The 26,234-nt window shown below is 48.1% G+C and overlaps 1 long non-coding RNA gene and 12 other non-coding genes across 13 annotated transcripts; 3 read left to right on the forward strand and 10 right to left on the reverse strand.

Moving 5' to 3' along the window:
• Positions 1-330: 330 nt before the first annotated feature.
• Positions 331-403, reverse strand: Trnar-ccu. The gene has a single exon. It is a non-coding gene; the product is annotated as a tRNA-Arg (tRNA).
• A 3,081-nt stretch (positions 404-3,484) lies between these two features.
• Trnap-agg lies at positions 3,485-3,556 on the reverse strand. The gene has a single exon. It is a non-coding gene; the product is annotated as a tRNA-Pro (tRNA).
• Positions 3,557-3,918: 362 nt separating this feature from the next.
• Trnak-cuu lies at positions 3,919-3,991 on the reverse strand. Its single transcript has one exon. It is a non-coding gene; the product is annotated as a tRNA-Lys (tRNA).
• A 1,891-nt stretch (positions 3,992-5,882) lies between these two features.
• Positions 5,883-5,955, reverse strand: Trnak-cuu. The gene has a single exon. It is a non-coding gene; the product is annotated as a tRNA-Lys (tRNA).
• A 595-nt stretch (positions 5,956-6,550) lies between these two features.
• Positions 6,551-6,623, reverse strand: Trnak-cuu. The gene has a single exon. It is a non-coding gene; the product is annotated as a tRNA-Lys (tRNA).
• A 4,267-nt stretch (positions 6,624-10,890) lies between these two features.
• Positions 10,891-10,962, reverse strand: Trnap-agg. The gene has a single exon. It is a non-coding gene; the product is annotated as a tRNA-Pro (tRNA).
• Positions 10,963-11,661: 699 nt separating this feature from the next.
• On the reverse strand, positions 11,662-11,733 carry Trnap-ugg. Its single transcript has one exon. It is a non-coding gene; the product is annotated as a tRNA-Pro (tRNA).
• A 2,086-nt stretch (positions 11,734-13,819) lies between these two features.
• Trnap-cgg lies at positions 13,820-13,891 on the forward strand. Its single transcript has one exon. It is a non-coding gene; the product is annotated as a tRNA-Pro (tRNA).
• A 95-nt stretch (positions 13,892-13,986) lies between these two features.
• Positions 13,987-14,059, reverse strand: Trnak-cuu. The gene has a single exon. It is a non-coding gene; the product is annotated as a tRNA-Lys (tRNA).
• LOC113836638 lies at positions 14,053-20,388 on the forward strand. The gene is made up of 2 exons (XR_003487028.2): positions 14,053-14,444; positions 20,094-20,388. It is a non-coding gene; the product is annotated as an uncharacterized LOC113836638 (long non-coding RNA).
• A 2,245-nt stretch (positions 20,389-22,633) lies between these two features.
• Trnap-ugg lies at positions 22,634-22,705 on the reverse strand. The gene has a single exon. It is a non-coding gene; the product is annotated as a tRNA-Pro (tRNA).
• An 862-nt stretch (positions 22,706-23,567) lies between these two features.
• Trnak-cuu lies at positions 23,568-23,640 on the forward strand. The gene has a single exon. It is a non-coding gene; the product is annotated as a tRNA-Lys (tRNA).
• Positions 23,641-24,983: 1,343 nt separating this feature from the next.
• On the reverse strand, positions 24,984-25,056 carry Trnar-ccu. The gene has a single exon. It is a non-coding gene; the product is annotated as a tRNA-Arg (tRNA).
• Positions 25,057-26,234: the final 1,178 nt, after the last annotated feature.

A 26,234-nucleotide genomic window follows, 5' to 3' on the forward strand; every position in this document is an offset into this window, starting at 1 on the left:
AAAGGAACAGAAACAATGTAGTTAATTCTTGCACTATTAATGAACCTTTCCCTCTTCTTTTATCCAACAGCTGTGATAAAACAGATTCCTGTACAACTGAAAATACCCAATCTTAAGCTACCAGGCTGGACACTCCCAAAACTAGCGGGCAGCAGGTCATTAGCCATATTTCTGTAGAGACTTTCCAAACTGTTACGAAAACGGTTTGGTAAGTTTAACACCTCTACAACAAACTCACCTCCTTCCTGCATTTTGCTTTTATTCCGCCCTCAGAACGTTGTGTTGTTGCTGCTCAAAATGTCACCTGATAAACAGTTGGCAGCCACTCACTACCCCAGGTGGGACTCGAACCCACAATCCCTGGCTTAGGAGGCCAGTGCCTTATCCATTAGGCCACTGGGGCAGACGGTCGCTGAGGTGCTTGAAAGACTATTAAAAGGATCCAACAGTTGGTGGCACACGCCTTTAATCCTAGTACTCAGGAGGCAGAGGCAGGCGGATTTCTGTGAGTTCAAGAACAGACCAGCCTGGTCTACAAGAGCTAGTTACAGGACAGCCTCCAAAGCCACAGAGAAACCCTGTCTCGAAAAAGGGAGGAGAGAGAGAGACAGACAGAGACAGAGACAGAGACAGACACACACACACACAGAGAGGGAGAGAGACAGAGACAGAGACAGAGACAGAGACAGAGACAGAGACAGAGACAGAAACAGACAGACAGACAGACAGAGACAGACAGAGACAGACAGAGACAGACAGAGAGAGGGGGGATGCTTCCTCGCGGGTGTTTAAGCCGTCGTTCAGAGATAACTGGTGTGGGGCTTTTATTTACCCAAGTTATCTCGTACGAGTCAGTATAGGCATCTAGCCCCAGCGCCCTCGCATGCCACGAGCTCCTCTGGCTGGGCTCGTTCAGGACCCACGCCTGCGCTTCCTCCCCAGGGCTCTCTGGCTCTGGACACACCGCCTTCACCTTAGGATGAAGACTTAGGTGGCACTAGAAAAATGGGGGTCCCAGGCTGGCCCAGCACTGAATCGAGCTGCGGAGAGAGACGCAGGGGACAGACCCCGACCGAAACTGAGGAACGACCCCACCTTCTCCGCTTGGCCACCGTTCAGGACCCTGAAGATTCTGCCCTGATCCTCTCTGTGCAGACACCGGCGCACCAAGGACATCGCGGTGCCAGACAAACCCCGCCAGAGCTGCCCGAAGCGACTTCCTTGGTAGAGTGTTCAGGAAACGCTCTCTTCGTTCACGGAAGCTGAATTTGTCCAGTGGTGAAACTTCAACAGAACCTGGAGCTGTTCCGAACCGTCTCCGCGCCGCCCTCCCTCTCCCGGGCGTTAGAGGGACACCGTCCTCCTGCTCCCCTCATCTGTTAGCGTCCCTGCTCTGGAATCCGCCTTGCAGTTTCGAACCGTCGAGCTTGGCGGCTGAGCCTCACCCAGGACTCTGCAGGGTGTTCCATCGCTTAAAATCCTTTGTATTTCTACGGAAAGCAAGAGAAAAAGGAAGCTCCGACTAAGACTGGCAAAGCTGAGGTCCTACCTAGTTCCGGGCGCGGGTTTGCGCCCCGGAGAACTGAAAGATGGATGCTGGGAAATTAGCGAGCCCGAGGAGGGCACGGGCCTCGGACCTCTCTTCAGGTCGTTGTGGGAACCAAGAATAGACTACTGATGTCCAGAGACCGGTGATCTGGTACCAGATTTGCCCTTAAGAACTACTGGCCAACTTCAGAGTGGGCATTTGTTAGCAGGCCAGATGTCTTGTAGATTGTACCACAACCCTGATTGTGTTTTGTCTTATGCAACCAGACTGCCTTAAATTCTCATAGCTGAGGATGACCTTAAACTTCCGATCCTCCGGCCTCCGCTTACAGGCATGGTATGTGCCGCCATACTGAGCTTCTAATTGTTGTCTTATAAGAGTCATACTAAATTTTTTGTCAAAAATGTTACACAGACTCTGGGACGAGCCAGCAGGTATATATGCCTGCTTGGTAAATCAACCCGGACCTTGATGAAGAACCGTTTGGTTGAGCTGTATTTCCAAAGGCCTCGATGCACATTATTGCTTGTTTGTTAGGCTTGTTCATAGTAACTTGATCATCCCTGACCCTGAAGTAAAAGGTTCCTTCCTCTTTCTGTAGGTTGCATGCAGGGGTTTAACCAGAGACTAAGGCATGCTAGAGCCCACTCCTTGAAAGTTTTGGGGTTTTTTTTGTTTGTTTGTTTTTGGTTTTTTTTGTTTGTTTTTCGAGACAGGGTTTCTCTGTGTAGCTTTGGAGCCTATCCTGGCACTCGCTCTGGAGACCAGGCTGGCCTCGAACTCCACAGAGATCCACCTGCCTCTGCCTCCCGAGTGCTGGGATTAAAGGCGTGCACCACCAACACCCGGCTTCCTTGAAAGTTTTTGATGAGTGCAGTGATAATAAATGCAACTTTGTTCTCCACAAACCCTGGAGCGATATCTAAGGTTTCTCAACATCTTAGGACATCATCTCTTCTGGGAGGTGGGGTGGTCCAGAAACAGCAACCAGTGGAAGTGGGGCCGGAGGGGGTTTTCCTATGCACTCTCATCTGTAGAGCACAATTTCAAGGGCACACCCCACCCCAGCCACCTGCTCCAGTTCTCCCTGCATCCCCAGGGTCCCGGAGGGATTGGCAAATGCCTCTGAGTAAATATTACGCTGAGGCTCCATGAATTTCCCCAGGGTTCCCATCGTTATTTACATTTGGCTAAGAATTCCGTTGCTGTCGTGAAAGTTCTTTGCTGTGGTTGGTTGGAACTTGAGGGGGGAGGGGACAAGAGCGTTTCACTACTTAGCTCAGGCTGTCCTTATACTCAGTTCTCCTGCCCCGTCCGCTCTAGTGCTGGAATCACTACCCATCCTACCCACTTCCAAGGCTGTTTCGCTTTTTGTTTGGTTTGTTTTTTTCGACACCACTCCTGGATTGATTTAAAATATATATATCCAGCATGTTCCATTATTTTTATACATCAGGTTAGTTTGAATAATCCAAGCCTTTTTTTTTCTTTTTTCTTTTTGGTTTTTCCAGGAAGAGTTTCACTGAGTAGTTCTGGCTGTGCTGGAACTCGCTTTGTAGACCTGGCCTCGAACTCACAAGAGATCCGTTTGCCTCTGCCTCCCGAGTGCTGGGATTAAAGGCGAATATCACCACCACCCGACCAGCCATTCTTGTTGATGGAAATTTTGAGTTATAAGCCGATGCTGTGTCTCGGGAAATTGCTTGCCTAGCTCTGAACACCAGATTAATTCACATACCTATATTCCCAGCACATGAGAAGTGGAGGCAGGAAGATCAGAAATGCAAAGTTCAGGACCAGCCTGAGCTACAGGAGACCCAGCCTCAAATAAAAAAACAAACAAGAGAAAACCCAACCCTTCTGTGTAGCCAAGGTTGACTTTGAATTCTGAGCACCTCCACCTCCCAGGGCCAAGAGAAGTAGGACAAAACTGAAGGGCTCGTCCGGGATTTGAACCCGGGACCTCTCGCACCCTAAGCGAGAATCATACCCCTAGACCAACGAGCCTTAGAGGTAGAGAACATCTGCTTGTTTTAAGGACGGTGGTAGACTTCTGTGGTTAGCTGGACAGATCTAGAGAATTGAATTTCAGGTCTATCTGGAAGGAATAAATTTAAGGGCGGGGAAAACTGCCCTGTCCGGTTCCATCCAGAACGTCAAAATTAGGGTAGATTCTGTGACTCCCAGACGCCTGTTGCTCGAGGCAACAGCTCATTGCTTCCAGGTCTGAAACACAAGTCTGAGATGTTGTCTGGCCTGTAGCTAAGAGGAACTCAAGTACTTGGAAAGGTTGCAGAACACCAGCAATTGGGTCCCTGTGTAGATAAATGCCAACGCAGTTTTTGGAGTCCAAACCAAAAACGGCAGGCCGCCCAACGTGGGGCTCGAACCCACGACCCTGAGATTAAGAGTCTCATGCTCTACCGACTGAGCTAGCCGGGCACCATGAGCAAGAAGAAGTGAATATGCAGATTAGTAAAGGTATTGTGAGAGTACTGGAAATTAAGGAAGTTAATAAGTCTATATCAGAGACCAGGATCACTTTGAAGTTCCCCCAAAGAGCAGATGCTCAGCTCTGACACCCAGGCTGCTTCCTTCCTCGGGCCAGGGACGTCATTTGTGCGTAGGAGTGAACCCCAGGGCTGAGTGAGAAGTGCAGTAAGATCCTGGTGAGGCCAACACACCGCCCTCCCCAGGACAAAATGATTGCGGAGGAAGCTTATGGGCTGCCCCGCCAGCTCGCTTCTTCCCCCACACCTGGGGGTTTCACACCTCTGTCTCCCGGTGGCGCCTCTTGCAGTCCCCGCCTTCTAACTGCACAGAACAAGCTTCCCCCAGCCAGTCACGCTCCGAACCGCGTTCGGCTCATACCTCACGAAAACATCTACACAGCCAGACGTGGGGAACAAACCCCGACAAGTCTGGCAGTGGAGGCTCGCCTCCTAAACCTAGGACCGCACCTGTGTGGGGTCTGAGTCGCTGCTATACCGGCTAGGAGACTCGGCAGGAGCTTGTTAAATGCCTGCCTCGACGTGGGCTCCTCCGCTTTTCCCAGCCCGGTTTCCCCAGAACTAAACCTAAATGGGAGAGGTGTCGCTTGTAGGAAGAGCTGGAACCCTGGAGTTAGGAGACTGACCACCAAATACCACGGCCACAGAAAGTAGTAGTTCTCAACCAGTGGGTCTCGCGGCCCGTTTGGAGGTCTAACAGCCCTTTCTCAGCAGTCATCCAAAACCATCGAAAATATCAGGTATTTACATTATAACCCATGACAGTAGGAAAATTACAGTTACAAAGTAGCAACGAAAATAATTTTATGGTGTGTGTGCGGGGGGGGGGGGCTCACCACAACATGAGGAACTGTATCAAAGGGTTGCAGCATTAAGAAGGTTGAGAACCAGGGCTATAGAATGAAAGGAACCCAGACTTGTTGGTGCTGGCTGGAGCTCAAGACCCGAGTTTGGAGTAGGACTGCTGAGCCCAGGAAGTGCCGTCAAGAGGAAGGCGTCTGTCACCAGCTACAATCATCAGTACCCTTCAGCCTGGCTCCAGCCTCCTCCCAGAAACTCTAGCTGTGGGCAGAGTCCCAGGATGGTGTTTGAATGGTCTCTGGGCATTCTGTTGTTAAGAGTGAAGGACACCCTGCTCTCGGTGCCTCCAACTTACACTGATTAAAGGTACAACGCTGTGATTCAACTCTGAAGCAGCCACGGGCAGCTATAGAAAGCATGAGGCTTTTTTGAAAATTGCCTTCCTATGGCTGGGAATATAGCTCAGTAGTGTAGGGTGAACTGGGTTCAATCCCTACTTAAAAAGAAAAGAAAACAGGCCTGTTAGAATACAGGCTCAGATGTGCCTCTCTGGAGTTTCAGAGCTAAGTTTCATTCTGGGAACCACATCTGGTTGATGGTGAGGGGGAGGTAGGCTCATCCGGGATTTGCATCTAGAATTCTCTATTGGTGGGAATCACAAGCCAGACACCTACCTACATAAAGTCGCCACTTCATCGCAGTCCTAGAGTCCTGGGGCTTGACCCGCCAAATCAGCCTGCAGAGAGACTAGAATTTTCCTGCTCCTGTCAAACGCCCAATGTAAAGATCCCCAACCTGAGTAGCCCAACCCTATGTATCCCACTGTCTTCCGCTCACTGTCCCAAATGGTGATCCGCTAGTGACGTGCAGCCCATCCCGTACCGCGGAACTTGCTAGGGGTCAACAGAATTGAGCCCAAAGTTGGTAACCCGGTATGGAGAGACAGAGAAATAAAGATCGGATAAAGTAGAATAAACCCAAAGCTCAGTATCTCAGAATTCAAACAAACAAAAACAACAAGCCGCCCAACGTGGGGCTCGAACCCACGACCCTGAGATTAAGAGTCTCATGCTCTACCGACTGAGCTAGCCGGGCGCCGTACAGTGCCTATTTTTTGAGCATTGTGGCTACCAACGTTGACTTGAGGGCACTGGAAAGGAGGTAATAAGGCCACCCGTGAAAATTAATGACATCCCAGGCCTACATGGAGTCTCCCACACGACCTCATCTCCGATGCCCAGGTTTCTCTCAGGCCGGGGCGCCAGGATTGCTGCACCGGGAGGACGAAGGGCCAGGGAAGCCCTTCTTGGTACGAAACTATGGAGGGCTCATTAGAGAGATGAGCTCGGCCTCCATCTTTTCACCCACTCTAGACGGGACTTCACTTCCATCCTTGCTACTGGGCTCGGCCGGCCTCCCTACAGTCCCCGCCTTCTGGTTAGAGAAATAAGGTCCCAGAGCCGGGATCGGACCCCAAACAAAAACCTACACAGGCAGATTGAGCTCATCCTGTGTGCAGCCCATCTTTGGTTAAACCAGAGCCTGTGGGCTACCCACAAGGTTTGAGCCAGAGGAAGTAGGGATCTCCTGAGGTGAGCCGAAGCCACTAGGGTGCCTTCCTCCAAGCGACACCCAGTGTGGGAACAGTAAATGGTAGTTCTGTATCTTGGTCCAAGGCAAAATGTATCACCGCCCAACGTGGGGCTCGAACCCACGACCCTGAGATTAAGAGTCTCATGCTCTACCGACTGAGCTAGCCGGGCGACACATCTGGGTGGCTGACTGCTCTAGAATGTAGGATTTTAGTGTGATCTGCAGGTAAAGTAAACAAACCCATTTCAGAGATTTCGGAGATTAGGGGCAGCTTCCAAAAAGCTGAGAATTTCCCCACACAGCAGAGCCCCGAGCGCCGAAAGGAGCAGCAGGAGATCGAAGCGAGAACCCTGAGGCCAGGGCTACTTCCTGCGGTCCTCCCAGGGAACGAAACCATCGTCTGCATGTTAGAGGGAGGGAGGTGACTGAACCGCCCGCTTCGTTCTTCTTCCCCTAATCCCAGCCGCACCTCCCACCCTCGTCTGTGGGCGTTGGGACCCTCTTTCTAGTCCCTCCCCATCCTCTAACCACTCAAGGTAAGCGTCCCCAGAGCCGGAGCCAGACCGTGGATGACACTTGCTCTATTCACACACCGGAGAAACGTAACGCAGACGCACGCGGCCACTGCTGGCGCGGAGGAGCGAGGCCCAGCCTAGGTCCGCACCTGCATTAGGTCTTTGCGCACCTGGTGAGAAGACAGGCATCCAGGAGCTGCTTATTAAACTGTATGACTGGCCAGACAGCCGTCTCTGCTTTCCTTCGTTTCCCCAAAATTAAACCTAATCTAAACGTAAGAGGTTTCTGGTGTGAGTCTGGAGCCCTGACTTTGTCGTCAAGAGCCTTAGCCTCTCAGGTCTTAGGCCAGGTGACACAGAATCCGGGAGCTGGCATAGGGTGGCCATGGGAGGAGACCAGGTCAGCCAACTGACTCCAGCTAGTGCTCAGAATGTGGGTCAGCGGGGTTTCGCTTGGTATCCTAGCCAAGGTTCCAACAAGGCCCGGGGTGCTGATCTGAGCCAACAAAATGGCACCTCCAGAGTCCTGTTCACACCCACACTCTGGGCTTCTCCTCCTCCATCCTTTTTCAGTCAGAGGCCCCGGAGTATCATCCAAACCACAGGAAGGAGACCTATCACACAGCCCTGCTGCCCCCAGGGTACCAGAAGCTAAGGTCGCAGTCTCCAGAAGACTGCACTGGTGGGGCGGGGAGCGGGCGGGTTTGTCTTGAGTTGTATCCCTATCTCTGAGTCCTGTTTCCACCATAACAGCTGTGTTGATCCTCCTGGTCCATGTAAATGCAAGCATCCTTAATCGTGGAAGAAAGAGGCCCAAGACAGTCGGCATAGGAAGGGCTGGCTGTCATCACCCCCACACACGGGGGTTCAAGTCTGACTTTACACAGATTGGACAAGTCCCCACTGTACCACACCTCAGCCTCGTCGAGTTTTAACGTTTCAATTACTGTGTGCTTTTCTATGTAGAAGCACTCGATCTTTTTTTTCCTCTCTAAGGCTCAAAGACCTTTCTTTTTCAAGAATATTTTCATCATTGTCCTTTAGATACAGTAAACCTAGCCATTGCTCATAGGATTTGTTTTCTTGGGATTTTAAAAGGTACATTGCCGAGTTTCTTGCTTTAAGATACTTTAGTGTGTGTGTGTGTGTGTGTGTGTGTGTGTGTGTGTGTGTGTGTAGACACGCGTGCGCGCGCAGACACACACGGACACGGACACACACACCTTTGGGGGTCATAGGACAACTTGCAGGAAGGAGTCAGTTCTCTCTTTCCACCATGTGGGTTCTGGGGTCAAGCTCAGGTCTTGAAGCTTGGCAGTGGGGGGTCTCTCTCTCTCTCTCTCTCTCTCTCTCTCTCTCTCTCTCTCTCTCTCTCTCTCTCTCTCTTCCTCTCTCTCTGAATAATTTGTTTTTAGTGTAAGGGTGTTTTTTCATGTGTGTGTAGTGTCCACAGAGGCCAGAATAAGGTATCAGATGCCCTGGAACTGTAGTTAAGAGGGTTGTTAGCTGCTGTGTGAGTGCTGGGAATTGAACCCAGGACCTCTGGAAAAGCAGACAGTACTCTTTTAATTGCTGAGCCATCTCTCTATCCCCTTATTTGATTTTTTTTATTTATGTGTATGTATGAGGCTGAGTTTATGTGCAGCATATGCAGACCAGAAGAGGGCATCCGATCCTTCAGAACTGGAATTACTGGCAGTTGTGAACCACCACAAGGGCACTGAGAACTGAAGCTAGGTTCTTTGCAAGGGCAGTAAAAGCTCCTAACTACTAAGCCATCTCTCCAGGGAAAACCCCACCTCTATTTTCTTTATACACTTCTTTCTAGAGGGGATTCTGTAGAATACACCATAAAAGTGTATTTCCCCATCAAAATTTGGTTATTTATATCTGCCAAGGATGAAAAGGCATAATGGGGCATGTGTCATTCTAACTAAATCTGCTTCAGCTTTGTTTTGTTACCCTCCCACCCCAAGTTGGTGTTCCAATATACAAATTTACATCACTTATGATTCCTGCCTCATGTCACATTCTCAAGCCTTCTGTCCCAAACCAAAACAAAGATCAGGCCTGCCATGTTCACAGAACAAAGTGGAAAAGACTCCAGTCTGCCCCCAGATACTGACCTCAAGATCAGAAATTAGAGAAGGGGAGCCCAGGGAGTTTTCCCCTGGGCAGTGGTGGGACATGCCTTTAATCCCAGCACTCAGAAGGCAAAGGCCAGCCTGGTCCAGGATGGCCAGGGCTACATAGAGGAAAGAGTTACGCAGAGAAGCCCTGTCTCAAAAGCCCAAACACAGAAAGAAAAGCAATAGAAAGGAAATGATAGTGTGAAGAAAGAGGTTTGGGGTAGGGTACCAGCAAGAGGGGACCTTCTGCTACCATCCACAAACACCAAGAGCCTGCCCCTCCTGCCAAGTTTCTGGCTTCTGCTCTAGGAATTCCAGCTTCCCAAGCCAGGGGCTGTTGGGGGAATCCAGAGTTAACCTTCTAATGGCCCTATAAAAAGATTTGGGCTCTTAAGAAGCACCTCTCAGTGCCTGTAACTAACCCCACAGAAGTAGTTTGAAAAGTGCAGGGCTGCAACTCAACTGTTGAGCAACAGTTGAGAACTGCAGAGTACTGCAGCCTTTAAAACGTTATCTTCCTATGGCTGGGGGCATAACTCAGCAGTAGAGCACTTTAGACTCAACCCCCAGTACTAGAGGGGAAAATGGCCTTGGTGTCCAGAGCTGAGAGGTCTCCGCTGTGAATGAGATCTCTGAATATCTTCTAGAGAGAAAAAGAAAAAAAAAAAAAAAACATGACATACAGCTCTGGCTGACCTAGAACTCACTATGTAAACCATGCTGGTTTCGAATTTGTAGAGATGTGCCAGCCTCTACTTCCCCTGTGTTAGTATTAAAGGTGCACCACTGTGCTTGGCTGATTAATTGTTATATTTATTAATTGTGGGTGGAGGCCACAGGACAACTTGTGTGAGAGTAGGTTCCTCGCCTTCCATCTTTGGATCCTGGAGATTCACTCAGGTAATCAGGCGAGGCAGCAGGTGCTTTTAGTCATGGAACCATCTCTTGGGCCTCAGGATAGGCTTTTTTGTTTTGTTTTTGTTTTTAAATAAGGTCAGTTCATTCAGGATTTGCATTCTGGCACTCTCTCTAAATAAGAATCATATCTCTAGTCCAAGGGTCAACTCCACTACTGTCCCCTCTAAATGGATCCATGATAGGATTTCATGGAGGGAGGGGGTCTGGGGAATGGCTCAGCAAGTTGCTATAGTCAGAGCTGGAGTTTCTATAAGACAGTAAGACTGGTGAGTAGCGACTAGGCAAGTACCTCCCGACTCTGTGGTCCGAGCTAAAACATCACATCGCCCAAGGTGGGGCTAAAACCCACGATCACAAGACTAACAGTCTCAAGCCAGCTACTTAGCAGGCAGCCTGGTCTACATAGTGAGCTCCAGGACAGCCAGGATTAACTGATCTCACACACACACACACACACACACACACACACACACACACACACACACACACACTCACACAGGTCTTATGCTCGGGAAACCCCATAAAACCCTTCTGAGTATACAAAAAGTGTGCCTGAGGGCACAGGTATAAACTCGTTTTGCATATGAAGTTTAAATTTCTCATCCAGGCATCTGCCTACCGGAAGAGCTGCCTCTCCAAATACTCTGACCTAAGCCAAGGACAGAGATTGGAGACTAAAGACATTTTCAGGAAGCGCCGTTCCAACAAGCCAGGGTGGCCTGCTGCGAAGAGTCTGAGGCTTCCTACAAAAGTCAGATTCAAAACCCAGAGCCATTATGTCAGGGATAAGCCTAGTGTTTCGGGAAGGAGGAACAGTAGGGAATGAACGTTTGGAATGATTGAAAAGCGAAATGAGTGTTTGCAAAAAACGCAACGGGCTCGTCCGGGATTTGAACCCGGGACCTCTCGCACCCTAAGCGAGAATCATACCCCTAGACCAACGAGCCACGTTAACTAGCTTGATAATTCCATTTTATGGAGGTTGTTGAAATAAGGGCGGGACTGGCAGAAATCGACAGGAATGTAAGGCTTCGGAAAGCCTATTTTTCAGCAATTCCTGGACGGGCAAATTCCGGAACCATGTACGCCAAAATACTCCACTTTTCCAGACCCCCTCCACGACCTACAAAGTAGGGAACAGCCCTAGGTCCCACAGTCCGGTGTCTCGGCCTTGTCTACCGGGAGTAGGGCTGGGATCAGCGTTTGCCCACGCAGCAGCTGTCTAAACGCCAAGGTCTCTCCCACGGTTAGATGGAACCCCCAAGAGTCAGGGGGCGGCTGCGTGGAGCGTCCTTGACCGCGTCTCCTTAGCCACGCAGCAGCTTTAGAACGCAGTAAATGTCAGCTGAGGTGCACGCACGATCTCAGGTCCAAGAAAAGAGTGGCCGCCAGTGTCCCTCCCTCCCCCAGTGAAGAAAGCTGTCTTTGAGAAACCAGAGTGGGGAGAGGAATGTACAGTTCCTCATTTGACCTCCGAGAACGGCGCAAATCTGTTTGAAAGTGTACCTACCTCGCACCAGCGCCTTTTACTGGATAGCTGGTCTCTGAAGAACTACCCTGAAGTCAGCTCCTCCGCCTTCCGCTCCTACAGAAAGCAAAGGTAAGCAGTGGGAACTTGTGTAAAAATGCAGAGGTATCTCTGCACCGGGCTCGTCCGGGATTTGAACCCGGGACCTCTCGCACCCAAAGCGAGAATCATACCCCTAGACCAACGAGCCAGTACACCTTGATTTGCCCCCCTCCCCTCTCTCCAAATTCGGCCTCTCCAATCTCTTCCCAGTTCCTTGGTTGTTCAGCACCAGCGAGCATAGGATTTACAGGCCCACAGTCACTGCGGGATTTCCAGGGGAGCGCCACTTGGGCGATATAAACCAAGGAAATGATAAGCTGACAGATTTTCCATTCTCTAAATGCCTAACTAGCGTGGACTAGAGATGGGTTTACAGGTCGGTAAAGTAGAAGACTTTCTTGGCAGAATACTGACGTTAGAAAACACAAAGTGCATACTCATCCATTTTTCAAAATGACAAATGTCAATCAAAACAAAATACAAAACTGACAAACCAAAGACTTATAACTTAGCAACATAGATTTAAAGTCCTTAAAATAAATGTGTGGTGACCAAAGCCTAAAATCCCAGTGCTTGAGATGTGAACAAAGGAGGATTAGGAGTTCCAGGTTATCTTTGGCTACCCAGTGAGTTTGAGGCCCGCCTGAGCTACACGAGACCTTGTCATATGGCAAGAAAAAGAAAGGGAATTCTAGAAATCGATAGCTATAGGTCTCAGCTCTATTTCCTTCGTCTTTGAGACAGGTTCTTGTCATATTGCCTAGGCTAGCCCCAAAGTCACCCTGCTACGGGTGCACAGCCCTAGACCGCTCCTCAGTGGATTAGGAGGGAAGTAACTAAGCTCTGAAGTGGAGGTCAGACAAGAGGTTCTTTGAGGCCTGGGAAGAGTTTCAAAACCCCAAACTGCACACTTGTAATCCCAGCACTGTGGGGGCAGAGGCTGTAAAGTCAGTCTGGGTTACACTGAGGCAGTCTCAGAGCAACAATGTACTAATTTCCAAGGGCTTCCGGAACGAAGTGCCATAGCCTTAACTGCCATCACTCTGCTCCTATGGCTGAGCCACCATTGCTGTCTCTGAACTCTGAACAAAGGTTCTGGGAATAGCATGCTGACCACACAGGCAGAGGTCTTGTGAAATTCGCACAAGGCAGTTCAGGCTGGCGGGAAGGCTGGGCAGGGGTCCTGCTTCCTTGGCTGCTCCTTCCTCTGGAAGGAGCCTTCTACCTACCGCCTTCCAATCTGGCTACAGCTTAGAACAGATTGGGACTCCCACACTACTGAATTGTGGGATTCCTCCACCCTGTTCTATTTGGACAGACAGACCTGAATCAGCATCTCTCAGAATAAGGCCCCATGGGGTATTCGGTTCAGGCTATTGCTGCACTGGGGTGGTGCCAGGCACAAGGACGACCTTGTGAGCAGACAAACAAGGCTGTGTGCGGGCTCATAGGCCCAATCTGATTCCTGCTTAGAGTGCAAGAGGGTCAAATGCTGAGAAATACGGATCCCCAAAGTTTCTTTCCTCTTAAAGGGAAACCTAATAGGTCTCTCTCACTGAGTCCTGACAGGCAACTTCTTAGGCTGGAGGAGTAAACCAAACCAGTGGTGTTGGAATTCAAAGTGAGACGAGAATTCACAATGCCACCCAAGTGGGCCAGGTCCCAGGCACCACCCACTGAGTTGGCTGGGCCACCATATGCCATTGGGTATCTGCTTTCTTTGATCAGAGGTGTCAGATAATTCAGCTGCTCCTAAGGGGTCTTCTAGGATTCCCAGAGTCCTGCCCATACAGACACCGTACTCTGGGACTGAACCTTCCAGATGCAGACAAAAGCATATGGCTGTGATCAGTGGAACCAGACTCCAGGATTGTGAGGCGCTAGCTAATACATTGTCTGAGCTGCGGCAGCGTCCCCCAGTCTTGGGCGTCCAGCAGGGCTGTTTGGCCATGTGTTTGGGGAGAATTTAGGGCGAGGCTTATTTAATGGACGTTCCTTGCCTCCTCCCTGCTCTCTGACCACAAAATACAGCCCCCACAGCAGTCTCAATCACCGGGCAAAGACTTCCCCCAAAGAGCAGTTTTTCTCCGAGGTCCTTACTCCGTGGTAGGCTGGCTCCGTGGTTGATTGTTAAACTTTTATGTCCACCCCACAACCTAGACAAGCGGCAGAACTCAACTCAGCTGGGAATGAATATGGGCCTATAAGGAAGTATTAGGAAACTCCAGCCATGTGGCTCGTTGGTCTAGGGGTATGATTCTCGCTTCGGGTGCGAGAGGTCCCGGGTTCAAATCCCGGACGAGCCCTGGAGGGGGTCCAGTTTCCCAATGTTTTTGCTGCCACGCTTTAGAAAGCTTGTAAGTTAATGGTACTCATCAGAGGGGATTAAAAAAAGCCTGCACGCCCAACGTGGGGCTCGAACCCACGACCCTGAGATTAAGAGTCTCATGCTCTACCGACTGAGCTAGCCGGGCTATCTGATGAGTTGTGTTACCTGAACTAGCTGAGCTGTCTGAGGAACTGCCTGCCGAGAACCACTATTGTCCCTTTTTGTTCTTTGGTGAAATCGCGGTAGAAAATTTTCAGAGTGGAAAGCAGTGAAAGCAACAGGTCTCTTGGCAAGGAACTCAGACTCGTGGGCCCGGGAAGTACATGCTGGCATGGAGGGACAGAGACGCTGGGGTGCTGCCGCTGAGAGACCAGTGTGCGACGCACGGAGGCCTGAAATCTCGAGGTTTACTCCTCATAGGCACACAGGGGCATCTGCGCCAAAAGGCAGAAGCTTCGCTCAAACGATCGCTCATACCGTCTTACTCGAGAGCTGCTTTGAGCCAGTGAAGTCCATGTCAAGGAGTGTAGGTCAGTGACAATATGGGGACAAGGCGTGTATCCCTGCAATGGCTCTTAAGGATGGGCCTCCTCTAGGCCTCTGCGAGTTCTCTGGATCAAACCCAGCGGAGTCCACACTTTTCATTACCCATCTGCTAGCTGGTGGGGGGTGGGGATGTGGCAGGGGCTCGTTTTAAAATGTATTCTTTGACAATTTCATGTTTTTATGTAATGTTGGTTATTTCGTCGTCCTCCTCATTTTCCTCCCACTCCAGCCGTTCCCCCCTTATTCCCAAAAAGTCTTCCTCCTATTTGCATGCCTTCTCTCTCTCTCTTCCTCCTATTTGCATGCCTTCTCTCTCTCTTTTTTCTTGCATGCTTTTTTATTTTGGTTTTAGTTTGTTACCCACTAAGCTTTAGTAGGCTGCTCGGCGAGCATCGGGGGAGGTTGTTTACTGGAGCAAGACCCCTGATCCCAGCAACCACTAAGTGCCTACACCTCCTACAGGAGGTGTGAGGGTCTCATGAGCGGCTCTATCCTTGGGAATGCAAGGAGAAAATCAAGGGTCACCCATTACAGGACTTTCTCTTTAGAACTAATCTCAGTAGTTCCTCTGCTAGGTTATAAAATGTGCTTGCTCTCTTTCTGGCCCTGGGTAAAAATGGTTGCAGAGTCACCAAGAATTCACGCAGGTGTGTGATTGCAAAAAACACTGTTACTAGCCGAAATAGCATTGTGCCGTTTGCTTAAGGCTTTCAGCCCTTGTTACAGACACTGGTGTCGGGAATGGGGGCAGTTTGGCTGGCAGTCTGACTGTCTCAGTGCTTTTGCTCAAGGCCGCAGGCTAACGAGAGAGAGACTGCTAAGAGCTGTCAATTAGGAACTCAAATTGCCCCAATCACCAATGTCTTTGCTTACTTTTAGATAAAAGAACATCAAAGAGGTGCTTAAATTTAAAAAAAAAAAAAAAAAAAAAAAAAAAAAAAAAAAAAAAAAGCGTAGTGGAGCACGTGCCTTTAATCCCCAGCATTCTGGTGGCAGACGTAAGCAGATCTCTGCAAATTCCAAAGCCAGCCTGGTCTACATACAAGTCCCAGGCCACGGTGAGACCCTGTCTCAAAAATAATAAAATAAAAAAGTAAAAGTCATCGTTCACTAATTGTGATTTTTTAACAGAGCTTTAACAATACTTAACCGAGGCTCAGTACCCCAGGAAGAGTTACAGCTCATTTATCTCTCTCAATTTTACCATCAAACAATCAAAATGACCAAATGATCTGGCAGCACTAGATTCTAGGGTTCTCTAAGCCAGGGTGTCACTCACAAGCAGAGACAGATAGGTCCCTCTGCTTAGGACCAGACTTAGGATACAGCTGTTTGGAGTGTATTGTTCTCTAACTCCAAGTTTGATAGTATGAGTCCCCTTTGATTTTGTTTGGGCAGGAAGGGTCTTGCTCCCATGTTAGAAGATGCTTTTGAACTGGCCCTGTGGTTCGATAGCTGTGTATGGGTGACTCTTCATGACTTAAAATTCCCAGTTGTGCTGGACATGGTGTTTCACATTAGTAACCCCAGCACTGGGGAGTCAGAAAGATAAATACAATTTAAGGAAAGTGTGGGCTACATAATGAGTTCCAGGCCAGCCTAAACTACAGTGAGGGAAAAAAAAAAAGTACAAACTCATCTTCAGCTGCCTAGACAGAATACAGGAGGCTGTCTCAAAACAAAACAAAAATCAACAACAAAACAACATCTGGACTAGGTGACACAGTTTTCCCCAAAAAATGCATGTATAGACCAAGTATGGTAGCTTGTGCTGTTAATCCCAGCACTCAAGAGGCAGAGGAAGGTGGCTGTCTATGAGTTAGAGGCCAGCCTGGGCTACACAGTGGGACTTGGTTTCAAAACAACAGCAAAAATCCAGGTTACCTAGGACCACATAGTACAGGGGTCTTTGCAGATTTAATTAGCAAAGTTGAGTGAGTTCATAGTGAAGTGGAATAAGCCCTAATCCAATGACTGAAATGGAGAGACAAAAAACAGTGTGGAGAGACTGCTAGGCTGACAGAGGTATGTGTCTGTAACTGAAGAACAATAAAGACTGTATGCAGCAGGCTTTCTTTTGGGCCACCAACCAGCTCCTAAATCATGACAAATGAAGACTTACCATCAATTATGAATGCTCAGCCTTATCTTATGCTTGTCCCATTAGCTCTTATAACTTAAATTAGCCAGTTTCTCTTCATCTACATTTTGCCTTGGGACTTTTTACCTTTCTTTCGTTCTGTATGTCCTACTCTGTCTGGTTGGCTGCTGGCTGGCTGGCTGGCCCCAGGTGTCTCCCTCTCTCCTCATTCTCTCCCTCCTTTCTTCTCACCAGTCTAGAGCCTAGATCTTCCTCTTATTTATTCTCTCTGCCCACCAACCCCACCTATCCCTGAGTAGCTATTCAGCTTTTTATTAGATGAATCAGGTGACTTAGGCAGGCAAAGTGAAACAGCAACACATCTATACATAATTAAACAAATGCAGCAGAAACAAACGTAATACATCTTTGCCCAGTTAAACAAATGCAACACAAACACATGCAACACACCTGTACATAGTTAAAGTAATATTCCACAATATAAACAAATGTAACACATCTTTAGTAGCAAAAGTAACATTCCACAACTGCAGGCAGCTACAAGAGTCTGGGAGAGACAAGAAAGGGTCCTCCTTGGAGCCTTAAGAGGAAGCAGGCCTTGCAACTCCTTAAGAAAAAGCTGTTGAGCTGGGTATTGGTGGCCCACGCCAGAGGAAGGTGGATTTCTGTGAGTTCGAGGCCAGCCTGGTCTACAGAGTGAGTGCCAGGACAGGCTCCAAAGCAGTACAGAGAAACTTGTCTTGAAACCCCCCCCACACACACACAAAAGGAAAAGAAAGAAAAGAAAAAGAAAAAGCTGTTGGCTTCAGAATGGCAAGAATACCTTTCTACTGTTTTTAAACCACCCAGCTTCTAGTAATTTCTAACAGCAGCTATAAGAAGATAATTAGTACACTGTAAGATGTTTTGGAGTTTTGATGCAAAAGCTGTAATTGTGTAGTTTTGGAGCCTCTCCTGGCACTCACTCTGTAGAACAGGCTGGCCTGAACTCACAGAGATCTGCCTGCCTTTGCCTCCCAATTGTTGGAACTAAAGGCATGCACCACTACTTCCCAGCTCACAGGTTCTTTCTATTTCAATTTTATTAATTAATATTAACTCTAAGCTCACATATTATATTTCTCACAGTGTGTTGTGTGTATATATGATGTGTGTGTGTGTGTGTGTGTGTGTGTGTGTGTGTGGGTGTGTGTGGTGTGTCTGAGTGTGTGTGGTATGTGTGTGTATGTGATGTGTGGTGTGTGTGTGTAGAGGCTTCAGAGTTCAGAAAGGCTGTTCTGAAATCAGAGATGGAGAACTGACGCAGTGACAAGAGTCTGTAGTAGACCAGTTATCTACATCCTAATGAAGTGCAGTCCAGTGTTCAGGCACAGATGTCAGGTGACCAGCCATCTGGGAAAGTACCTAGAAACCTACTGAGTGCAGTGAAAACTGCACTGGAGTCTTGGTCTGGAGGAAGAGGTCCTTTGCTATGGCAATTTCCCTGCATAAAATTCCTAATAAGTGGCATGTGGGGCAACTAGTCTCGGGATGCTCTTTTGTAGTCCAAAAGGAAGGGTTCCATTTGGCATGAGTGACAACTTAATACATCTGCAGTGTTCTTATCTACTTGTAGAAATACATTGTCCTCTGCCTTGTTTACTTGTATAAGCAAGATATAGAGTCCTTCTTTTTGGGGGGTTGGGGGGAAAGGGGTTCTCTGTGTAGCTTTGGAGCCTATTCTGGCACTCGCTCTGGAGACCAGACTGGCCTCTAACTCACAGAAATCCACCTGCCTCTGCCTCCCGAGTGCTGGGATTAAAGGTGCATGCACCATCAACGACCCACAGAGTCATTCCTTCTTCTTCTTCTTTTTTTTTTTTTTTAAGATTTTATTTATTTATGCACACCAGAGGAGGGCACTCATTACGGATGATTGTGAGCCACCATGTGGTTGCTGGGAATGTTCAATTAGGACCTCTGGAAGAGCAGTCGGTGCTCTTAACCTCTGAGCCATCTCTCCAGCCTCAAGTCATTCCTTCTTATCATTTATGTTCAAAGTGGAGAAATGCAGATCAAAGCTGTTGCTTTACAAAATGGAGTCATCCAAGGCTAAACATAGTGTGAACATTGATATTCCATACAACCTATGATAACCCAGAACAGGCCCAGCGTCTTCTCAGGGACATCCCTACTCCTGTGTCTAAGTTGGAGACACAGAGTGAGTAGTTTGTGGGTATGACCTCAACTCTAGATACACCACTCTCCCCACACTTCTCTGGGATCCTAGGCTGCTTTTGTGAGATGTGACAGCCAAGCAGAGTGTGGGCAGAGAAATGGCTCTTCCCAGGACAGCAAGTGCTGCAGGAGGTACCCCAAATTGAGATGTCAATCTGGTGAATTTAGCATAAATCCAAGGCTGTATTTGATCATATCAGGAACTCCCCTCCCCCATTACCAGGTTGGCTCAGCTTATCAAGATCCACCATAGGATTCGCCCACAGGGAAAGACTCCAGCTCAGGTTGAGTCTTATCTATATGTCCCTAGATCAGTGTGATGTCCCTCTCTCTCCTTGGCAAGGCCCTGCAGTCTCTACTATGTCACCTCTAAGCAGATTCTTGCTGGGTGGTGGTGGTGCACACCTTTAGTCCCAGCACTTGGGAGGCAGAGGTCAAATTGGTCTACAAAGTGAGTACCAGGACAGGCTCCAAAGCTACACAGAGAAACCCTGTCTCAAAAAACAAAACAAACAAACAAAAAGACACAGGATTCCTAACCCTGGTCGCTGTTGATGAAATGACTAAGGACAAGCCATCTTGTTCTGACTCCATTTTGTGTTTGTTTAAAAGAGTTCTCTGCCCTCTACCCTCTTCCCCTCAGTAGTCACATGCCTTCATAAGATATCTGAGATTTCCATGGCCTTGACCATGGTCCGGATATATTAACAACAATAACAAAATTAAAGTAAACTAAAACAACCAGACTATATGTAAGTCAAAAATAATTGTCAAGTTATGTCTAAAATAATAACATGCTCAGCCAGGAATGAAGGTTTCAATGTCACTCTGACACTCATCTAACTTTGATGTAAATTATTGGCTTGGTGTTTTTTTTTTGGTTTTTTTGTTTGTTTGTTTGTTTGTTTGTTTGTTTTGAGACATGGTTTCTGGTTTTTTTCGAGACAGCCCTGGCTGTCCTGGAACTCTCTCTATAGACCAGACTGGCCTCAAACTCATGGAAATCCACCAGTCTCTGCCTCCTGAGTGTTGGGATTAAAGGTGAGCACCACCACTGCCCAGTGTGGGTTTTGCCTTTACTTTACTTTATAAATTACTTTATAATTTACATTCCAATATGATTCAAAACAGTAGCAAAATTGCAGTTATGAAGTAGCAACGAAATGATTTTATGGTTGGGGATCACCACAGCATAAGGAGCTGTATTAAAGGATCTCAGCATTAGGATTGAGAAGGTTGAGAACCACTGAATAAAAAGCACTTAAAACTTTTAATTGGCTTAATCAGTATGGTTGTCAATAACAATCTCCTGCAGATCATTTCAGATGAGAGCTGAGGAATCCAGATACCCAGGCCATCCAAAAGCTGCAACCTTAGTTGCTCCCACTGTCCAAGGAATGTTCTAGATCTACACAAGAGCTATACAGCCTAGTATGAGAGCCACAACATTAGAGCACACCACTTCCGTTGCTGCCGCCTGCCTGGGGTCTGACGCTTGTCTGCAAATGAAGAGGGATGCAAAAGCTGTCAAAGACCAACACCTGAAGTGATACTCACTGGCACATGAGCAAAAGAACAGTGTAACTGAATTTAATAAGATTTAAAATTCATACTGGCTGCCCAGCTAGTGTACTGAGACTCATGATCTTGGGGTCACAGAGGAAACCCATGTTGGGTGTCTGACCTCAGAGCAATTGCTGGTATTTGGTGTATACTATCTACTGAGATGGGAATCAGATCCTGAGAACAGAGAGGTGGCCGGCTCCTACTAATGTTTGTTGCAGCCTGTAGCTGTGCACAGCCGGCTCGACGGAGCTCTCCTTAGATGGAATCTGTTGACCCACCATATCCCTGTTCCTTTGGTTTTGGTGACATAGTGAGGGGCTTCTAGCAGAACAATCTACCTGTAATTGTGAGGACCAGCTTTGGTTAGAAGCAGAGGCCTGTGATTCCCAAGCCTTGGTTATCATTCCAAACAGCATCTATAATACCAACCACATCTGCCAGTTCCCAAGCCAATCATCATTCCAAAATGATGCAGCCCCTGGTCTCTCTTAAAAAGAGAGCTTAGCTGGAGTATGAACCCAAGACCTCTACACACCCTAAACAACACTCATTCCCCTGGACCTGTGTAGCTCAGAGTTCTCATGGTCTGAGGTGAGTTTACTATACCCTGTGCTACTCCATCAGCAACTGTCTCATTTTCTACTTTATGAATTTCCCCCTTCCCATCATTTATCAGGGAAAGATTTGATTCCATCCTCCAAGAGGAAAACAGGAAACGGGGGTGGGGTGGGGGGCTCTAGGGTTGCTAGTTATCAAGTTCTGTCTTGGGAAAGTACCCAGGAAGACTTCTTGTCACTCAGTTAAGAGATGGAGCAGAGTTTGAACTCCCAAACCCACCCTCAGGCATTGCAGACTCCCAGACCCACTCCTGGGACCCAGCCACATTCTGGAGTCAAACTGGGTGAGGATAAGAACAGAACTCAGAGACAGCAGTAGTGGGGGAGGACGAAGGTCAGGCCTGGAGAAGGGAACACACCTACCCAAGAGTGGAACTTGCCAGTCTGTGGGGAAACAGTGGCTTCCCCTTAAAGAATAAGAACCTTCAAAATGCTCTGGCCTCAGCAAAAGGTGCCTGACAAAAAAACCTAGTTACTCCTTGACCCTGTCAGGCCTCGAGGAAGGTGAGGCCTCCCCAGGCAACCTTAAGGTCTTCGAAAGAATCCTGACGGTTCTTAGGGAATGGACTGTCGGGAAACAGGAACGAGTTCCAGAGCCCAGGACCCTGGATTAAGAAGAGAAACTTGGAAAGGTTAGAGGCAAGGCCCACTGGTGCTCCGAGCTGGTGCTCAGAGCTGCCAGCCTGTGATCAGCTCTCCTGAAGATGAAGCAATCTCTTGGGGCCTGTAGGATTCTAGGATTCAAATAGGACTGTTCTCTTCATTCTGATGCTTTGCTATCTGGGTCTGGCTAAGCCTGTCCCGCCAGTTTAGCCGATTTCCTTTCCTCAGATCTCAGAGTCTAAGTTAGTGTTCACTTCCCCCAGGCACCCAGAGTTAGATGTCAGATGACTAGGTCGTTTACATGCCCTAAAGCCTACGAAAACCCTTAAAATTAGCTAAACACACACCCTTTAACTCTCCTGGTCTCTTCCTTCCATGAAAATCACAATGCAGGTTCTTGTTTATAAGGCAAATGCAGTTATGGTCACTCGCGATGCCACTCTCCTTCCTCTATGAGCCAAAAAAAAAAAAAAAAAAAAAAAAACAACAACAACAACAAAAAAAGAAACATTTTTTCAGTGGCAGTAGTCTCCACTAATGGTCTTGCCTTCCCTCGATAATCAAATAATAAAATCTAGCAAAACTGTAGTGTGCAAAAAAAAAAAAATTGGAGCTCGCGTGCCAGGCCAGCATTATCACGGTGGCCCCAAGGCTGAGGACACACAGCCTCTAGTGCCGCCATCTGCTCCCAGTAGCTGTGGAAGGCGCAGAGGGCAGCATTTCCGGGTGTTTCAGAACACGCGCGTCGTTGGAATTTAACTTCGCGACCTTACCTAACCGAAGAAAAACAACGCGCCTAGAGCAGGGAGGCCTGGTACACGACACCCAGACATCTGCGGAGACAGAGATGGCTGGGAGGGATTTGTCCTTGTTCTCTGCTCCAGTCCAGGGCGCATGCCATTTGTCCTTCAGCTGCACCTAGACCCCATGGCTGCGTCGGACCAGACATATCCGGCAGAACAGATGTGGGGACAAGAGCTATGCCTTCGACTCTGTCCTTGGATCTAGATCTAGCTTTTCGCTGAAGTCCAAAGCCTTCACGCTGTGAGTAAAAACTAAAAGTGCATCAGGGCTCGTCCGGGATTTGAACCCGGGACCTCTCGCACCCAAAGCGAGAATCATACCCCTAGACCAACGAGCCACCGCGGGAACGAGCGGCGTTCATGTCTTTGGATACCTTCATCGACACACTACGTCCATAAAACCGATTCTTTTAGTGATGCCCGGAAGAGTTCAGAGTTCGTAAACCGAGGGAGATGCGGCACGGCGGGGACGGAAGAGAAAGTTCCTACAGGCTCAGGGTAGGTCAGACCCCAGCCCTGAGGCCAAGCGTTCGGCGTGAATGACCAGGGACCACCGTCCTCCGGGAAAAGGAAGTCAGAGAGCTCGCGAGGTGGACCCCAGCTTAGAAATTTCACCCCAAATAGAATCCAAGTGCAGAATCCCGAGAATGAGACTGGAGATTGCCGCCTCCTGATCCGCCAGTCCCCGCGGACAAAGCCAGGATCCTCCAAAGACCCGCAGATCCCGTCCCTTGGCCAAGCCCACTCCGGCCTGGCCTCGGCCCTGAAGACCCGCGCGGCTCAGAGACACAGATACAGAAGCCAGAGCTGGACCCCAGGTTCGGTTCTTCCGAATCCAGCGGCAGAGCGAACGCCCCAAACTTCACCTCCGCATAGCGTTTGGTCCGGGACCCATTGTCCCTGCGGCGAGTTGGAAAGCACAAGCTCACACATGGTCATTAGATCGTGAAACCAGTCAGGCCCTAATCGGGGCTCTCACTAACATCCGCACAGACCACCACCTAGAGCCCTTCTGTGGCTCCCGGGGACGGGAGGGGCCACATGACCCTGGCCGTGCAATTTTAGGAGGTTGGAGGAGTAAACCCACCACCATCTAAGGCTAGATGCTCGTCCAAAAGGCCAGAGCAAGTTCCAAGTGTTCTAGAACCCGGAAGTTCTCAAGAACTCCAAGAGGCTTGTGGGAAGACGACTGTCATCGCCGCCCGGCTAGCTCAGTCGGTAGAGCATGAGACTCTTAATCTCAGGGTCGTGGGTTCGAGCCCCACGTTGGGCGAGCAGTTTTGCCTATGTATGAAGTGGGCAGAAGTCTGTACACTGAAAGAGAAGTGTAGTGTAATGTAGACTGTATGCCAGAGGATCTCATAAACCGTGCTGTATATTCTGTATATACTCGGCAGGTTACAGAGTCAGGAACTTTACCTTTATATTAATATTCTTATGTTTAACCTGACACTTTACAAATATATTTACATACAAGTTCCAGGTACTGTACAAAGAACTTCATGACTCTTGTCTAAGGACACTAATTGGTGAGGGGCGCCACTTCTCAGGAATGCCTTGAAACTCCCAAAACTCAACAGACTTCTTTCCATCCTCGATGATGCTTAGAGGAACTAAGAATGGTCCAGTGTGGATTGTTTTACCTGTATGCCGGTAAAGTCGGGAAAGCACCTAAATCCTTGGGCTATGGGAACCGAGTCCTTTCAAGATTGTCTAAAACAAGTTTCTAGCGGAGCCTATGGTGGCTCCACTGGTGCTAAAAGTGTCTGCTTTCCGTCTTGGGGAGCAGAAATCATTGTGAAAATGTTGAAGGCACAGGGTCAGAAAACAAAATAAATAGGAAGTCCTCCAGCACCCTCCCTTGTTTAAAGCAGGTTTCTAAAAGCAAGTTCCGGTCCAGTTTGTCCTGGAACTCGAGATGTAGCCCAGGCTAGCCTCGAAAAGACTCACCTGCCTCTGCCTCCCTAATGCTGCGATTATAGGGTGAGCACCACCACCCACCTTTGAACCTTTCTCTAAGTAACAAAAGCCATGAATTGTTCTAAAACAAAACAAAACAAAAACAAAAACAACAACAAAAAAACAAACAGAAGTGTCTCTTGTTGAATCTCTAGAAAGCCAAGGCCAAAACCCAAAGACCTCCATACAATCAATCATCTTGTAGCCACAGGGCTGCTCTTGTTAAAACAGACAAAGAAAATATAATTTCACCGTGCATGTTGCAGAATCATATGTAAGGTGAACCAACAGCCTCAGAGAGGCCTTCCTGTGAAAGACAGGACAGGACAGGACAGGACAGGACAGGACAGGACAGGACAGGACAGGACAGGACAGGACAGGACAGGACAGGACAGGGGAGAGGGAACCACAATAAAATTGCACATCTAAAATCTGAGCAACTGCTGTTTTAGTATCAACTAATTGGTGGTTCATAAAAATAGTTCAAACGAAATTACAAGATATTTTGTAAACTGAAAACATGTATTTGTTTGAAAACAAAATACTGCTTCTAACACGAGAGGTAAGTCAAAACCCCTCACTTTTAAGAACATTTTGTTTCTCATATACATGTTTCATTTTCCAAACGTTTCTAAAGGACCTAAAACACAGCCTTCCTACCCCGGGTGGGACTCGAACCCACAATCCCTGGCTTAGGAGGCCAATGCCTTATCCATTAGGCCACCGGGGCTGACGAGAAGAAGATGGTATGTGTCTTCCACCAGTTTATTTCTTTCGGTTCTTCCTGTGTCTATCTACTGTGTGCACCACTCCTCAAATCGCTGCCCTTTTCCAGCCTTTCGCTTCAGCTCTGATCAAGTCAACGCCCTGGTGCACCCTTGAGATCTAGAAGCAGCCGCCGCACTCGTGAAGAAGAAACTGAAAAATGTTCATCCCTGGATTTATCTTAGCTCATTGGTCTAGAGTGGGTATAACCTCTTTCTGTGGTGCAAGGTGCCCAAGATTCAAATATTGAATGATTCTCTTAAACCGGGACGGCGGGTAGGGAAAAAGTGTTTGTGATGCAGGATACAGAAGTCGGCGCGATAAAATATGTGTTTCTCAGTGCAGGTTCCCTGTCCAGAAAAAAAGAGAATGTGCACTGTATTCTGTTTCTGTCCAGTCCTCTCCCTCTGTCTCTTCGACCAAATACTACTTGGTAGGGTCGTCTTCACTTCTTTCTTTTTTCCTTTATAAAGTATACAGCTGACTTTTTTTTTTTTTTTTTTTTTTGGTTTGTTAGTTTGATACTCTCCCCTCAAAAAAAAAAAAAGTGTGTGTGTGTGTGTGTGTGTGTGTGTGTGATCTAACACATTTACAAGCCTTATTAAACCACTGTAATATCAAAGATCGAATAAACTCTGCACAACGCTGTGCCTCGTGAACTGGCTCCCCGCCCTCGCCCTCTCCGAGGAATTGCGGGCTGAAAGAGGTTTCCGCTTACATCGAATCCCTTAAACAGAGACACCCCCCCGCCGCCCGCCCCACGAGAAATGTCAACTCAATTCTGGATATATTCTTGCTATTTAAAAATTTATGTTTACACTGGACCTGTAAAGAGCAGCTTTTTGTTGTTGAGACAAGAATGGCCTTTAATTAACTCTCCTGCCTGCACCTCCCAAATGCTGGGTGGGACTACCTGTGTGCCTGGACACCCTCGCTTTGTTAAGATTTCTAATCTATTAGATTGTTTTACTGATTTTAGAGCTGTGGACATATATATAAACCAAATCTACTGCTTTAATTATTTTCAGATATCCTGTTCAATGACATCAATTGCATTCACCTCATTGTGCCATCAACCGGTTAGCCTACTGAGTTTTTTAATCAAAGTGTCTTTGGCTTCCCCTTGGGTCAACTCCCAGACCC

The sequence above is a fragment of the Cricetulus griseus genome, chromosome 7, assembly GCF_003668045.3.
Source record: "Cricetulus griseus strain 17A/GY chromosome 7, alternate assembly CriGri-PICRH-1.0, whole genome shotgun sequence".
In the NCBI taxonomy this organism is placed as follows: Eukaryota; Metazoa; Chordata; class Mammalia; order Rodentia; family Cricetidae; genus Cricetulus; species Cricetulus griseus.